The sequence below is a fragment of the Capsicum annuum genome, chromosome 6 (genome assembly GCF_002878395.1).
Source record: "Capsicum annuum cultivar UCD-10X-F1 chromosome 6, UCD10Xv1.1, whole genome shotgun sequence".
Lineage (NCBI taxonomy): Eukaryota > Viridiplantae > Streptophyta > Magnoliopsida > Solanales > Solanaceae > Capsicum > Capsicum annuum.
The window spans coordinates 97,795,506-97,808,839 of record NC_061116.1 but is presented as its reverse complement, the minus strand read 5'-3'; positions in this window follow the sequence as shown (position 1 = coordinate 97,808,839).

The window sequence follows — 13,334 nt, the reverse complement described above, 5'->3', positions numbered from 1 at the left end:
TACCATTAGAATTACCTATCTTAGGGCGGGAATGAATAGCCATCCATGTGTACCGTTAGATTACCATTAGAATACCTTTCTTAGGGCAAAGATGAGTAGCTATCCCTATGTGTCTAAGATTACCATTAGAATTACCTTTCTTAGGGTGGGGATAGTAGTCATTCTTATGCATCGTAGGACTACCATTATAATTATCTTTCTTAGAAACGGGGAGAGCAGCCATCCCTGTGTGCCATAAGAATACCATTAAAATTACATTCCATAAGGAAAGGATGAGTATCTATTCCCTTCACACCATAATATTATCGTCTTTGTGTAGAAGGTATTATCTTGAACAAGAGATCCTTGAAAAAAAGGATAACTGACAAAAGAGAGCAATTTTGACCCAAAAAATATGAGTCATTGCAACTTTAAAAAATGTAATGTAAAATGTATGCAGATGTACTGTGCATGTCACATGCACAACAATGAGAAAAGGAAAAAATATGAAGAAAAAAATAATATGAATCATACCTTCAGGATTTGGAAATACTTTTGAAGCTCTCCAAAGCTGTTCTATGAAAAAAATTATTTCATGTGGCCTATTATAGAGAGAGAAAAAGGTGGGTAATGTTCCTAATTCTTGGTCAATTTGCACAGGATTTATTGGAATTTTAATGGAATCTGGATTTGTCAAGGCAGTGGCAGAATCCTAATTCTAATTGAGGAATGTCTAGTAGTAACCGACAAAGCTATACTTGAAATAAAAATAAGAAAATCCTATTGATATCCAAAAAAGAAAAGTGCATTGTACAAGAATCTTTATTCCCAAAGGGGAAAATGTTTCGTGATAACGTACAAACATTGAAATGGTCAAAGCCCCACCTTTCTTTTCTTTACTTTGCACGTAAATAAAAATAAATTAAAATGAGAAAAGTTCCATGAAATATGAAAAAAAGGTTTAATAGGAATCCAAGATTCGGTATTACATGATATTATTTTTACGCAAATATCATTCCATTAAAATATCGTATTATTACTTCAACCCAAGTTTTCTAAAGATTAAATATCTCGACAAGTCTTGAAATGGGAGCTTCTGTGATCATCTAAATTTTGAATTATATTTTTTCAAATAAATGTGATGGATTACTATGATTAAATTAATTATTTAAATTCAAATAAATATGAATTTAATTAAAATTCAATTTTTGGGGCTAGTCTATTGATTTGAACTACAAATGATAAGCCCAAGATTTATCATATTCTAGAGGATCAATTGAGTGCCACATGTCAAATGATGTGACATGACAAGTCAAGTGAAGGATCCAATATGATCATGCCACATATTAAAATGACATAGCAGGCCTAGTGAAGTTAAAAGGCCATAACATGCTCCATGTCACTTAAATTCGAACAAAAGAAGTGCACCTTAACCATGACTCTTTCCTTTCCATAACTATAAATAGGAGTCTCATAATTTAGAAAAGACAAAATGAAATAATTCTAACAAGAAGAAAGAGAGAGCTCATGGATTAAATGTCGCAGATTTCTCTATAGATTCAAGCATTTAACATCAAGTTCATAAAGATTCAAAATCAAGACCACAAGATTCAAGAACACGCTCAAAGGCCCTTGAATTCAAGTACAAGTTGAGATCAAGTTCATCAAATCCACAAATAAATATCCAGTTCATCAAGATTCAATATCAAGACCACAAAATTTAAGATCAAGCTCAAAAGCTCTTGAATTGAAGTACAAGTCAAGATCAAATCTATCCAATTCACAAAGCAAGTTCAGATTCAATATCAAGCTTGAAACCTTTGAATTTATATTTTAAAAGGCAAATCAAGGGATTCATAGAGATTGTAACACTCACATATTAAAATAAATAAAATAATTATTGCAATATTTTTCTTGTCTCGATTATTATTTACCTGACATAAATTTTACTATCTAACACTTGTGTCTAGTTTAATTGGTCATAAACCAATAATAAGGGTGGTTTGACTCCTATTTAAGAAAAAATTAACTTTAAAAGGGAAAAGTGGGAATAAACACCTTTTTGAAAAAATGTATTAAAATAAAGGTTTTAGTTGGTTTCATACAACTAGAATAAGAATGAAAATGCAAATAATATATGCATTCCATCACCAGTGTCCGAAAAAGGCAAACATAATCAGTTAAGCTTCTATAAACTAAGTCCTAACTCTTTTAAGGCATAGAGAGCTAACATGGTATCCAAATGGTCTCGTAATCAAGGCTTGGGGCCCAAAAATATCTAAAATAATAAGTGTACATATATATATTTTTAGAAACTCAAGGGAAGAAATAGAGAGAGGCATCATACTACGTGGAGATTCTAACAGAGAAATGGAAAATTACTACTTCAATCCCTACACTAAGGATTCTAGTGTTAGCCTAAGGTCATAGTAGTTATATAATCAAACTCAACAGAACCTTATAACAATAGCAGGTATTCTAGGTTAAGGCTCAAAGTATAATTCTGTTTGAAAATCTCCTAAACTGGTCAAATTAAGAGACAAATAGCCTTAAAGCTATTCTATAACCACCACCTAGCATGAAACCTATACTATACATAATCACATAGATAAAAGTAGACTATAGCCTACCTTATATACGAATAATAGTTCAAACCATCCATAAACTACTCTTCTCCACTACTCGAATTCTGAATAACGTCTTGCTATCAAATCATAATCTAATGACCCATATTAAAATATAAAATGAGAGGTTAAAATTGGGTCAAAATAGGCCTATGGGCTAATGGTATTTCAAATTGAATCTTTCACGAGGTCCCTTGAAGAAAAAGAAATATGTACTAAAAAATTAAGCGCAAATAGAGTCTTTATTGGGGCTAAAAATAGCCTCAAACACCAAGGAAATAAGATTTAGATAAATAATTTAAATGGAGAATTAGGGAGTAAACTACGGGATAATAATGAGAAAATAATCACTAACACACTCCCATCTCAATCCCAACTTTAATTTAAAATTTCCCATAAGTTCTTGAGCCCCCACAATCAGTTATGGACCAAAACATAGCAAAAATGAGGCTAAAATCAAAGGGAATAGATTTTATACTATTGGTTTCAAGGTGTATGAATGGAAAATAGAGGGAAAAATAGTGGAGGAAATTAGAGTCACTAAAATAGAAAGTGTACTCTTTTATGGAAAGTCTACTAAATTCTCCTACATTGGTGGGAGAAAGAAACTTTCAAGTGTTTATATTGAGAAACACAACTCCACTTGTTTAAGTGAGGCAAATAAAAAGAGGTTCCTCGCATCATCATCATAGTCGCTCGGCTTCATCTTTGGCTTTGGCTTTGGCTTTGGCTTCGGATTTGGATTTGGATTTGTCAAATGATCGATCGATGAGATCTATCTTCTTGGACAAAATTTATTTGAAATTTGATGAACAAGTGAAATTTTAATCTAAAGAATTTGATAGAAATATTTTTCTCCACGTGCGAGTGCATTTCGAACGCCATGCAAATGCATGCACAATGCATTTGAGGGAAGAGACATACCGTTTCATGTAATGTGGCATCTGCGCGTGCACCCTAGCAACCTGCGGCCGCAGGTCCAATGCAGGTGTAGCGCGGAAGACATTGGAATTTGGGTAGTGTCACCTGTGGTCGCAGATTAGGCGCAGTTCCAGTACAAAATGGGCGTATGCGACGTGACTGTACTGAATAGGTGCCTTTTTGCTAAACCAATGCTTCCTTTCCAAAGGGACACCTTAAGTCTATAAATACCTGAAATTTTCCTCAAGTATAGATAGATTTTTTCAGCAAAAATAATCTTCCTCTCTTAAAAAAAACTCCTTGTGATCATTAACAGTTGACTGAGTTCAACGAATCCAATAATTTGAGGTACCACTATTGTTAGATTGAAAGAAATTTTATCCTATGAGAAAAATTTCATAACTTCGGGTACTTGAGGAGAATTATTTCCTTAAGGACACTTCGTGAATTCAGGAGACTTGGCTTTAACTTTCTGTTTCATCTTATTTCTGAAATAATAACACACTTCTTGGATAGATCACTTTTGATCTTATATTGAAGGTGTTGATACTTCAAAGGTGTTCTTGACAAAGCTTTGGTATTGAACTTGGTTGAAGTGTATTGTACATAAAAGACAAATTTCTATTGTACTCGAAAACACTGAAAATAATAATCTTAAGGAAATAATCTCAATTTTATAGAATCTGTATTCTTTTGATTTTTAGAGATTAAAGCTTTAAGCTTTCTACTCTGTTTGAACTTAACTAGTGGTTTGAAGAAATAAAATCTTCATCACAAGTTAAAGACCACTCGGTTGATGATTGGAATTCATAAAAACTTCATCGTTAAATTAGAAACAAAAGGTGTTTAAAGTTACTACAACTTTATAAAACGTAGTATTTTGATATACTAAAGTTATTGTCTTATTGTGACAGGAAAATGACTAATGACAGTTAAATGCATGATACCGCAATGACAATGGCAGCAACTAGTATTGACACGACGATCGTACTAATGCTCCGTAAGCAATGGCACCAGCGGAGAAACTCAGAAAATTTATAGGTATTGACTTCAAAAGGTGGCAGAAAAAAATGTTCTTCTACCTCACAACTCTATCTTCAAAGGTTCGTATTCGAAGAAGCTCCAGAGGTGCCCGAGGGAACCTTTGACCAAGAGAAATTTGTAATTGTGGAGGCTTGGAAACACTCTGATTTTCTTTGCAGGAACTACATATTGAGTGGCCTCCAAGATAACCTATACAATATGTATAGTGGAACAAAGACAACAAAAGAGTTGTGGGGAGCACTAGAAAGAAAGTACAAGACTTAGGATGTGGGAACTAAAAAGTTCATTACAAGATTCCTAGAATAGAAAATGATCGACAGGAAGTCTGTTGTATTCCAAGTGTAGGAACTGCAAGTGATCATCCATGATCTCCTTGCGCAAGGTATGATTTTGACAAATACCTCTGTTGAACAATTTAAAAATATTCTTAATGTTCACATAAGGTTTATTGTAGGATTGGTCATGAATGAAGTGTTTCAAGTTGCAGCTATAATAGAGAAGTTATCACCTGTGTAGAAGGACTTCAAGAAATACTTGAAACACAAACGTAAGAAGATGTTAGTCGAAGATATAATAGTGATATTACACATTATCAAAGACAATAAAGCTGTTGAAAGAAGGTCGAGAGGAAATTCTACAATGAATGGAGAAAATATTGTAGAAGATGACCACAACAACTCTAAAAAGTGAAAGAAAGATGGACATAAAAGCAATCAACCCAAGAAAAAATACAAGGGAAAGTGCTTTAATTATGGCAAGATTGACCATAAATCAATAGATTATCGGGCCCCTAAGAAAGGTATGAAAAAGGACCAAGCAAATATGGTTGAGTCCAAGAAAAAAGTGGATGATCTGTATGCCATATTGTCTGAATGCAACTTAGTGGGAAATCCTCGCGAATGATGTATTGATTTTGGTGCCACCTTCCATGTTCATGCTAATAAGTTGTTCACAACATTCTCTCTAACTTAAGAAGAATAAAAGATCTATACAACGTTCAAGGTGTATGAATGGAAAATAGAGGGAAAAATAGTGGAGGGAAATAGAGTCGCTAAAATGTAAAATGTACTCTTTTATGGAAAGTCTACTAAATTAGCCCACATTGGTGGGAGAAAGAAGATTTCAAGTGTTTATATTGAGAAACACAACTCTAGTTGGATAAGTGAAGCAAAAAACAAGAGGTGCCTCGCGCCGTCATCATCGTCACTCACTCAGCTTTGGATTTGGATTTGGATATGTCAAATGATCGATTGATGAGGTCTATCTTTTGGGACGAAATTTATTTGAAACTTGATGAACAAGTAAAATTATAATCCAAAGAATCTGATAGAAATGTTTTTCTCCATGTGCGGGCGCATTTTGAATGCCATGCAAATGCATGAATAATGCACTTCGAATGGATACGATCCTTCGAGGGAAAAGGCACACTGTTTCACATAAAGTGGCATCTGAGCACGCACCTTGGCAACCTACGGCTGCAGGTCTAGTGCAGGTGTAGTGCAGAAGACACTAGAATTTGGACAGTGTCACCTGTGGCCGCAGATCGGGCGCAGTTCCAGCACAGACTGGGCACAGGTGACGTGACTGTACTGAATATATGCTTTTTTAATGAACCAATGCTTCCTTTCTGAAGGGACACCTTAAGGCTATAAATACCTGACATTTTCCTCAAGTGTACACACAAATTTTTATAGCAAAAACAATTTTCTTCTCTTCAAAAAATCCTTATGATCATTAACTGTTGAGTGAGTTCTACGAATCCAATAATTTGAGGTACCACTATTATTGGATTGAAAGCCATTTTATCCTGGGAGAAAAATTTCATAACCTAGGGTACTTGAGGGGAATTATTTCCTTAAGGACACTCCGTGAATTCGGGGGACTTAGCTTTAACTTTCTATTTTATCTTATTTCTTAACTAATAACACACTTCTTGAATAGATCACTTTTGATCTTGTGTTGAAGGTGTTGATACTTCAAAGTTGTTCTTGACAAAGCTTTGGTCTAGAACTTGGTTGAAGTGTATTGTACAAAAAATACAATTTCGTTGTACTCAAAAATACTGAAAATAACATATACTACCAGGGGATCATTGTTTGCAAACACGAGATTTCACCGGCCTGACCCTTTTCGGATGCGAGGGTTCCTTCATGAATGTGGGACACCACTAGCCTTGCCCTTCTTGGATGAGAGATCCATTACAAATGCAAAGAAGAAGTTGGATCCAACCAGAACAGTCTTTCCTCGCTAAAGCGAAAGGAGGATCACAAATGAGATGGTAAGAAACATGACCCTTCACAAACGCAATTAACTCTTAAAAAATGAAAAAAGAAACTTTACCAGGTGTTTTGAAGCAAAAAAAAAATACCAATTTCCAACAGACTCGGATAGGATGCTAAGATTCATTTGAAACCCCATGCATGCCCAAAAAAACTATGATAACCTACCAAATTTGGCATTTCTAGACTCCAAAACCATCAAAATTTTCATCTGAAGTCATTTTAACAAAATATGAGATCCACTATTTTATTTTTACCAAAATCCACCTAGTAGCCCAAATCTTGCCCAAAAGCCTGGGGACCCAGATCAAGGATCCCCTGGCCTAAAATCCACGTTTTAGAGCTAAAGAAATTGTTGAAATTTAAATCCAAAACCATTCACTAGAAGTTTTGGCCCAAGACTAATATCTCAACTTAAAAAGCTCCAAACCATGAAAATGGTCTTTAAACTCAAATAAATTGCACGGGCAGTTCCCAACAAGGCATAAATAACCTGTAGCCGCCATAAAAATACAAAAAATGTACAAAAATGGAGAAAATGGCCTAGATGATAATTATAACCTACCTCATATAATAAGAATATATTTAGCATAACTAGATCTACTATCCTCATTAAAATATCAAAAAAATAGAAGAACCTTTTATAAAATAAATATATACATAAATATATCACAATCAAATAATTTTTCATAAATATTTAACTCAATCAAAGATGGAATTCTTATCCTAGATTGTTTACTAAGAGTTTAGGGTACATACCAATTACTCAGATCTAAAAGCTTCAAACACGAAAAAATCATGAAAAATGACCTGAAGAGTCATTACATCTACATAATTTTTTGAGTTTTGATTGATGAGTTCAAGTTCTTGATGTTTCCTTAAAGTTTTAATTTTTTATTAATTGTATACTCATTTATTTAATCTTCTAATTTTCTACTAATCTAATATAGATTTTGACGGGTTTTGTTTAATTATGTTTGGTTATTTAGTGCTTTGTGCTTTTTATTTTTTATTCGATTTAAAACCTTTTTATTGGTATCACAAGTGACTGCATACTCTTCAAAGGTGCTTAGGATGGAGAAAAGGCTTTATGATATTCTGCCAAAGCCTTTTAGTTTCTCAAATTACGGGTAGCAATGAGATTTCCCAGCTTTTTCTTTGGGAGTATGATGGCTTTTGTTTTATCAAATACAATTACTCTTTGAATTTTTTCTTCAATATATAGTTTTGTTAATTTTAGCTATCTTTTTCTTTTGATCACGTAGGATTAAACATAATTTTTTTTTATTTTTGGCGATGGTTCAGTAGCATCTGCTTTAATTTTGTGTAAACATGAGTTGAAGAAAAATGTTATTCTCTCTATCTCAATTTATGTAAGAAAGTTTGACTCAAGACAGAGTTTAAGAAAGATAGAAAAGACTTTTGAAACTTGTGGTTTAAAACAAGTTTTATATATATATATATATATATATATATATATGTGTATGGGGGGGGGGGGGGGGGGTTATAAATCATTTTATTAAGGACACAATATATATTTTAAAGTCAATAATTACTAAATGTAAAAATGTACTCCCTCCGTTTAAAAAAGAATGACCTACTTTCCTTTTTAGTCTGTTTCAAAAAGAATGACCCCTTTTATTTTTTGGCAATACTTTAATTTCAACTTTCCAGATGGCATGTTTAGGACCACAATATTAAAGGGCATTTTGGTACATTTGACACAACTTTAATTTAAGGCCACAAGATTCAAAAGTCTTCTTTATTTTCTTAAATTTTGTGTCAAGTCAAAGTAGGTCATTCTTTTTTAAACGGAGGGAGTATTATTCTTTTTTAGACTGATTAAAAAAAGTGAGTTATATAAATTGAAGCAAAACAAGTATTTCTTTTAAATTACTTTCTCTCTCTACCTATAAGAACATGAATAACACGATGTTGTTATGAAATATAAAAGCGAGAATAAAAAGAATAAAGATAGAGAGAAGAGGAAGACTTCTTTATTTCTATTGAGAGGGATGAGAGATCATCTTGATTGAGAATACAATGAATAAAACCCCTCTATTTATAGGGAAAAATACTTCTAGTTTCTGACTAAAAGACAGATACTTCAAATCTTGATAGATATCAACTAGATCTTATTAGACTTTGATAGACATTCACTATAATGTAAATACATTTATAAAACTCCCCCTTAAATGTCTAGATAGATAATGTGTCTCATTAAAACTTTACTAGAAAAAAGGCCCAGTAGGAAAAAAATCTAGTGAAGAAAAAAGAGTATACATCTCTAACAATACGCATTTCGGCTGCCTCATTAAAAACCTTACAAGGAAAAACTGATGGGACAAAACCTTGAAAGGAAAAAAGAGTACAACGCGTATTAACTCCCCCCTAATGAAAACATCCTTGAACCTTTGCATCTTGATCTTATGCATCATCTTTTTGAAAGTTGAAATTGGAGAAGATTTGGTGAATAAATCAGTCACATTGTCACTTGAACAAATCTGTTGCACGTTAATATCACCATTCTTTTGTAGCTTATGTATGTAGAAAAGCTTTGGCAAAATATGCTTCATTTTATCTCCTTTTATGAATTCTCTCTTAAGATGTGCTATGTATGTTGCATTATTTCTGTACAAAATTGTGGGTAGATTGTCATATTTCACACCACATTTTTCTCGAATGATATGTATCATGGACCTTAACCATACACATTCTCGGCTTGCTTCATTAATAGATATTATGTCAGCATGATTCGATAAAGTGGATACGATAGACTATTTTGTATATCGCCAAGATATGACAGTACCACCACATATGAACACATAGCCTGTTTGAGACTGAGTTTTATGCGGGTCAGATAAGTACCCAACATCAGCATGACTAATAAGATCGGGACTGCAATCTTTAGAATAAAATAAGTTCATGTGTTTTATCCCATTCTGATGTCTCCTAGTAGGAGCAGAAATATGCCTTGCTAACAAATTGACTGAAAAGGCTATATCGGGCCTTGTAGTATTTGCAAGATACATGAGTGAACCACTTACACTAAGATATGGTACTTCATAACCAATCTAATTTGGTATATTTCTCATTTTAGCAAATAATCTATTGCTTTGAAAACTCTCCAAGAGTTTCAATAATTTTAAAGCTATAAGCTTATACAGTATAAGTATTATCAATAAGTTTTTCAGAAACTTTTATATTTTGAATCCTTAAAGAAGTTTTCATATAAATTTTTTCAAGTGACAATATTTAACATTTCATGTGTGGTATCTTCAAGTGTCTGGACTGCAAATTAAATAAGTTTTACGCTTATCAAGATACATCCTTTCATGTCACTTGATAAATGTTTCTATGTCAGCATGCTTAAATTAACATAGAATTCAGATCCTCGCAATCTTTTACAATATTTCTCCAATATTGTATCAAAGATATCGTCGACGATTTCTCATTTTTTATCGGTTCACAATGCGACATAACATTTTGAGATCTCATCACTTCTTTATTTTTAAGTACCTAAACCTCTCATAAGGTTTCATGAAGTGTTATGCCATAGGAACTTCAAGAGCATATTGCCTTCTTATTATGATTATTTTCTCCTTATTTTTCAATGATTATTTCATTTGGAACCAATTAGTCTACCACGCTTCATGCATGCAGAGACTTTATCCTTTAGGGACACAAAATAGGAGCACTTGCAGCTTAAATATGAGATGCTTTCGGTATTTGACTTGAATTATCTTTTGAGTGAGGATCTGATGATAATTCCTAATAAATTTCATAGCTGCTTATAATCTCTCTCTTATGTTAGAAAAACTAACATACATCCTCCATCTTCTTTGAGGAATCCATCTTTATGCATCATGGTATATTCATTAATCGTATACCGTACATCAAAACTATTAGATGGAATAGTTGGTTTATAACCTTGAACCAATTGAGAAGGAAGAAATAATTATAATTTATCGCTCTAATACATACAAGTGCTATTGTATACAACATATCATATTTCAGACTAACACAAGAAGCTTTGTTCTCATTAGTAATGGTTTAGCTAGTTATCGAAAGCATTCAATGCTAAACCATAAATTATCTTGATTATATAATCTGAAAGTTATGCTCTTAACTCAAATTTATTGAGCAAATAACTTTATGAATGTCAAATTGCAAGTTGACAATGAATGTACATGTGATCATCTTATTGATGCAACATATCACATGATAGGTGAACGGACTCTTATTCACCTTTTATAATTTTTAGATTTTAAGGGATCTAATTCTAATATTAGTTGGTCCAACCAACTTATCATGAGAACAAATGACATAAACAATTCTCGAAGAATCTTCTAGTTTTTCAATACATGTCTAATATTCAATATGCACATTTTCATGATGAGAAATCATTTATGTCGACAGATTAAATGATTTGTATTAGTAACTTCAAGTTACCATAACATGTGCAAAAATTCTTCAGTAAACATCAGGTTTACTATTGTATGAATTTCGTATCAATAAACAATAAACTCTTAGTTTATTATGGCATGTGATTTCATCATGTTTGGGTAACTTTTCACATTCGTGTTTCTTATCATAGTAACTTGGAGATATTCAATCTTCCAATTATTTCACCTCTTTTAAAGGTAGATTGTGATATCTTCACAATTAAGAACACATTCAAATGTATATACAGTCACATTCAACCCCCGGGTATAAATCTGTATTTATAATAATCGAAATTCTCATTTCCAGGAGTGCAATATAATCATGCCTTAAGCGTATCAAATTATGATAGCTACTACAAAAGCAAATTGAGGCATACATATAATTTATTACTACCACATTAAATTCAAGGAATGGAGCATATTTTAATGGGATATGTTCGCCAAATACCCACTATTTTGCCTTAGCCATCATAATATCATCAATATAGTGCATTGAGGTTCAAACTCAACGTCTTATCCATATAAAGGCGTCTTAGGCATAAATCGATGGGACTTGAACCCAACATATTATCATCTCATTTGATAATATTATTCTTGAGGATTATATAAATGGTTGTAAACCAATCGGTAATATGTAACTGTTAGCAATGTGGCTAAAAACACATAATCAGTAGTTATTCTGAAAAGAGAACCAGAGGCAGCAGCTAAATTAAATTGCTTTCCTTTACAAAGATCAATAAATGATTCCTATGACTTTACAAAAGACGACTAAATCTGTTCACCAAAGGTGAGACAGAGTAAATGAAAATATACACCTTCATGGCTTCATCATTAATTTTCTTGAACAGCTGAGGTACTACTTTGTATGGTAAGATAATTTTTTTTTTAAAGTTAAATTATTATGTAAATTTATTAGGGTGATGAGTAAGTTTTGAAACTAAAATTGGTGATCATCATTTTTCCTCAAATCCAACAATAATTATATTATTAGTAGAAAAAACAGATAACATAAGGATTTACTAACCTTGAAATTACCTTTAAGATTTATAATCTCACCTTGTTTGGCAGAGTCCTTGAAATTACCTTTAAGATTTATAATCTCACCTTATTTGACAGAGTCTCGTGCTGATAACTTGTTATGAAATATAAAAGCAAGAACAAGAAGAATAAATAGAGAGAGAAGAGAAAAACTTCTTTATTTCTCTTGAGGGGATGAGAGATCATCTTGATTGAGAATACAATGAATAAAACCGCTCTATTTACAGGGGAAAATACTTTGAGTTTTTGACTAAAAGACAGATACTTCAAATCCTGATAGATATCAACTAGATCTTATATTAGATTTTGATAGATATTCACTATAATGTAAATACATTTATAATAGTTATATTTGTTAATAATTTTCTTACATTTTTGTTTATCTCATATATTTTTTTTTATTAAGCTGAAAAGGAACACGTGCATGTGTCGTGTATATATATGTATATATATGTGTGTGTAAAGAGATGATGTAATGAATGAATTTTGAAGTATTTTCCAAGAAGGAATATCATACCTTAGCTACAAAAGTTAAAAATAATAAAAGAAGATTCAATGTAAACATGAAGCTGGTCTTAAAGAATTCATCAGTAATGATGGTTGTATATAAAAAAAACAATGTACATCATAATTCATTGCATTAGACCTATGTTTATCCGAAACAACCGATGTAGTATTTTAGCTTTTTACGCAACAATTCAGCTTTCATAAGGTCTAGTAAGGCATTATAATAAAATAATTAAAAAGTTTTACTATCAAATTATAAACCTATTGGATTGTGATAATTTGTTGAATAATGCTAAATGGCCATACAAATTTGATCATAATTTGACCAGAATTGTTAAAAGACTGCAATGACCTTTCTCTTTTAAAACAAACTAAATTTTTTTTTTAGTTAAAAAAAATTAAAGCCTTTGTTATTCTCTAAACTTAAAAGTCAATTCCCACATTGAAAAATGATTATAAATAAATGACCATTCATTAAAATAATAGAATGTATTTAT